General features: G+C 35.5%; 1 protein-coding gene across 2 annotated transcripts in view; it reads left to right on the top strand.

Moving 5' to 3' along the window:
- The first annotated feature begins 428 nt into the window (after positions 1-428).
- The window catches only part of LOC110452234 (beta-1,3-galactosyltransferase brn-like), a 42,824-nt gene continuing 39,061 nt past the window's right edge, over positions 429-4,191 (top strand). The window contains exon 1 of one of the 2 annotated variants that reach the window (XM_021500812.1): positions 429-632. The gene's annotated coding sequence lies outside the window, so the exon portion shown is untranslated. Of the gene's footprint in view, positions 637-4,191 lie in introns of both variants that reach the window. The other variant, XM_021500654.1, reaches the window with a different exon arrangement.

The following is a 4,191-nucleotide window of genomic DNA, read 5'->3' as shown; positions in this document are numbered from 1 at the left end:
TTCAAACTACTTTGCAGTTACAAATTGAATTGAATTGAAATTGTATTAATTTAAAAATCGAGGGTTTTCTGTAATAATAGTGATCAAATGCCACCTGTCAAATAAAACAACAATATTTGTAATGCTTTTTTATTGTTCTTAGTACACAATCACGTAACATCCATTTGTATTTATTTTGACAAGTAAATCAATCAATAACAAATCTACACTGTTATTTACCCGTTAAGAATTACCCTAAAGCATTGTCTCAAGTGTTATTTCGTAATGGTAACTGGATATTAAACTTTTTTTTACGAGAACCAATTAAGATGTAGAGATTCTTTAAATTTTTACGAGAACCAATTAAGACGTAGAGACTCTTTAAATGTCTATTAGGACGGCAGACCAGTGCTGGGTAGACATTGTATATAATAACCTTTACAACCGACTCCACTTTGCGCATGTCCGCCAGCTGGGCATACACTGTGTGAAGAACGTCGGGAAAAGTTACTGTTGAGAGTGTGTCACCAAATACACATAATCACCTGATCCTGAAAATGGTAAAGTGTGTTCATCCAAGCGTGGATCATATACCCGTATTGACAACATCCCGGTGAATCTTCCCGTTCCTGGTCCCTTGACAGTCGCATGGGGTGGGTAAGTTAAAACTTCTCTCCAAGTATCCACAAATAGATACTTTTTTGTATTTTTTTGCAGGACAGAATTTTGCTATTATCATTTATATGACAATCTGTTTACAGATAGATACACGAGCGCATTGCCGAAGGAAGTAGTACAGGATTTATGGGTGGATTCGAGAACGTCCATTACCCATGTCTATCAAATAACACATTTTTTGTCATTTCACAACATTCCTTTCCATCCCCTACCCAACCATCCGAAATCGGTCTCTTAATCGCCTATCACAGTAGTGGTTTATAACACGTATCAAAGGTATTTGTCACTTGTACATGACCTATATATGTATATATATATGACAATTGACTAATTAACTCGCTAATAACTGATTAATGAGCATAACATATATATACAGTACATTATAGTCCCCGTTATACCGCCACCTTTTATCCAGTGCCAATTATGGTGGTACAACGGGGGTGCCGATATGACGAGGTTTCTGTAGGACAGCGTAAAACACACGTGCAGTAAATTGTTCATCTATACATACACATATATTGAGTTTTAAATGAATGCAGACACATATTGTATAGTATTTACAGTTTTTTAAGCATTATTAAATTTTACAATTATAGTTAACATTTGTACAATTCAACGGCTTTTAACACAGTCTGTGATGCAGAGTACGGGCACGTTGTCACGGGTTTTGATCAGAATCAGCTCCTACCTGACAGTGAGTGTACCTTTGAGTGGAAACACTTTTATATCTCATTGTAAATTCAAACATTTAACGTCTTGTTGCGTCGGGTCGTTTACCGATTCATAAATAATATTATAAAGAGTATGACATGTAGTATTTGTTAGGGAAATGTAAACGGACAGACATGAATGCATAAGGAAATGTTTTGTACACTACCCAGTATAGGCCAATGTACGCAAGTAAACCCTTATCATGTGTATTACTGGATACGTATAGATTACAATCGGAGCATACCCACTTCGTGACAGGAGTGAATAGGAAGATGTTTCTCGTACTACGGCTATCCATGCATGGTAACAAAACACCTACATTACTTCCCAGCTCATCAGGTGAACACATTTTTCTCGGTTTAAAAACTTCCCTTATTGTGAAACATTAGAGGTGGCATCTTCAATGCAGGGGTATAAAACATTATAAAAATAACACTGCTCTTCACGAAAGCAAAACGAGTTGTTAAGAAGGACATAGGATTACGAATAGTTGCACTACGTATGTTTTATTTGGCTATTGTTAAGTTCGTTTATATTTGATAAAACGTCGACAGCCTATCACGCAGAAGGCGTAGTATCTCCATTTGTATATTGACAATATGCGGATGTGTACTTGATTTAGTATACGTAATGCTAAAACACTTGCCAATACTATACGAGTCAAAAAGGCCAAGTAATACCTATAGGATCTTACTTAAACATTGAATTGTTTTTGTATGGTATTTATGATCTATTTGAATGACACAGCTTTGCAAGCAAACATTATAATCATAAATACCATACAAAAGCAGTTCAATACTTATATTTACATTTTCTCTGCATTTTATGTTCTCTTTTTTTAAACTTACAACTTACATTTAATGTTTAAAATTCCCGCCTTATTGACAGTCCACACGAATCCGTTCAATAGTTGGAACAGCGTGTTGTCGCGTGCTGATTGGCAAACAAAGTAGTACTTTGAAATTTTAACAAACACTTGTTATTTTATTTACAATTTGATTCCACAATTCAGTATCAATACAATTGCGTATGATATGTCCATAGGGTGATTTAAGTTTATCAATAGAAATCTGGGCTGAAAGTTAGATTTGAAATTGTTTCGATTTTTCCCCGGAACAAATTTCGCGCATGGATAAATACTGTGAACGCCATAAATACGACCTTGCCCTCCACGTTTGCAAGTTGAATGAGTAAAGAGAAAAGTTTGAATTTGTGATGATTGTATGGGAACCTGACTACAGTCGGTAGATTTTACAACAGCCTCGTAACTTGACATGTCGTTAGAAGCTGAGGAAACCGTGGCTGAGAGACGCGTGATACTGATAGCGTTTGAAGTGAGTGATCTTGCGACAGTGCACAGGCGTTCGTTACAAATGTATAAAATACACATATGCCTTGTGTATGTTTATGTGTGCTGTGACTTATATCAGTAGGTATATAGCATGCAATTTGTGTTACTCCAACAATGTTAGAGGTTTTACACGGCGAGATATTTTTGACAGGCGCCGTGTAACCTCTAACTGCCCATAGCTGATTTTCCCGATGCTGACGATCAAATTTTCAAAGTTCGGATTTAGAAAAAGTATAGCGTGTTTACATACATTTAAATGTTCAACAGGGTCCAATAAGTATTCCTTTCCATAATTCCATGATTAAATGATAAGAATTTGGTATCAAAGACATAAATAATGAGTTTTTCCTCTTTCGAAGTGAAGCAGACAACATTTGCCGTGATTTTGCGGTTAATATAAAAATGGATTACATGCAATGTTCTACAAGTGGAATACAAGCAAACTCCGTATCATTTCGTTCCGTTTGAAATTCCTCCTGCTATTTTGTACTGACCAGGAAGCCATTTTTATAAGTAGGTCAGAGAAATGCTACAACGATATGGACATGTATTTTGAGTGTTCTATTCCGTAATACACTATATATTTGTATCCGTGGCATACATATATGATCTTTATTATATGAAACGTGTGAAGACATCGTTGTCATGAACTGTTAACCACCTAAGTGAGTTTTTCAAGCCGAATTTGTTCTGCCCGGATTTAGTGCTTCGGAAATAAGAGGTCGCAGTCGGTAAAATCATATCCGATAGAAAAAATTCCGACCAGCAGCCTCTTATGTTATAGGAGTAGCATATGTGTCAATAGGTCTATAGCATATGTGTATTTCAGACTTTTGTAACGAACCCCTGTTGATCAGTGCAATGTAACAGACGATCTTTCTGATAAATTGCATGAATATTAAAGTTATTTCCATTGCCGGCATTGGTGAATTCAACCTATGTGGATTGTGTACGATATCGCAGACCTTAGTCTTGTTTTGTTGTAATAAAAGTTTTTGTTTTTAATATTGTCCTTTTTTTGGCACATTTACTATTACATTGTCAAGCCCCACATTGCCCAGCGATATTTCAGTAGCCGTCGTGTTTATTTACATTGGATATTGTAGTTCCTTTCGGTGTTGTATTAATACGCTTAGAATTATGTCTCGTGTTGCATGGTATTTAAAGTCCCATCAACGACACAGCTTGCAAATAGCCTATATAGTGACAATGCCATGCAAATGTAAATATATGAGTTTCCATTTCTTGAGATTGATGAAACGAGTCTAAGAATTTTTCAATTTAGCGAGCTTTTGGCGAGCTATAATTTAAAACTCGTGACGAGTTTCATAAATTTCATATGAAATGAAAACGAGTATAAGATCCATTTTATCACATAATCAAGATTTGTGGCATTTATTCGTGTAGAACGACAATTTTCAAGCAACCGTGAAATGTAAAAAAAAAAAAAAAAAAAAACATTTTGACTCTAG

This window comes from Mizuhopecten yessoensis, unplaced genomic scaffold (assembly GCF_002113885.1).
Source record: "Mizuhopecten yessoensis strain PY_sf001 unplaced genomic scaffold, ASM211388v2 scaffold81, whole genome shotgun sequence".
NCBI classification, from domain to species: Eukaryota; Metazoa; Mollusca; class Bivalvia; order Pectinida; family Pectinidae; genus Mizuhopecten; species Mizuhopecten yessoensis.
The sequence above is the reverse complement of the archived record's forward strand: the minus strand, read 5'-3'. Positions and strand labels throughout refer to the sequence as shown.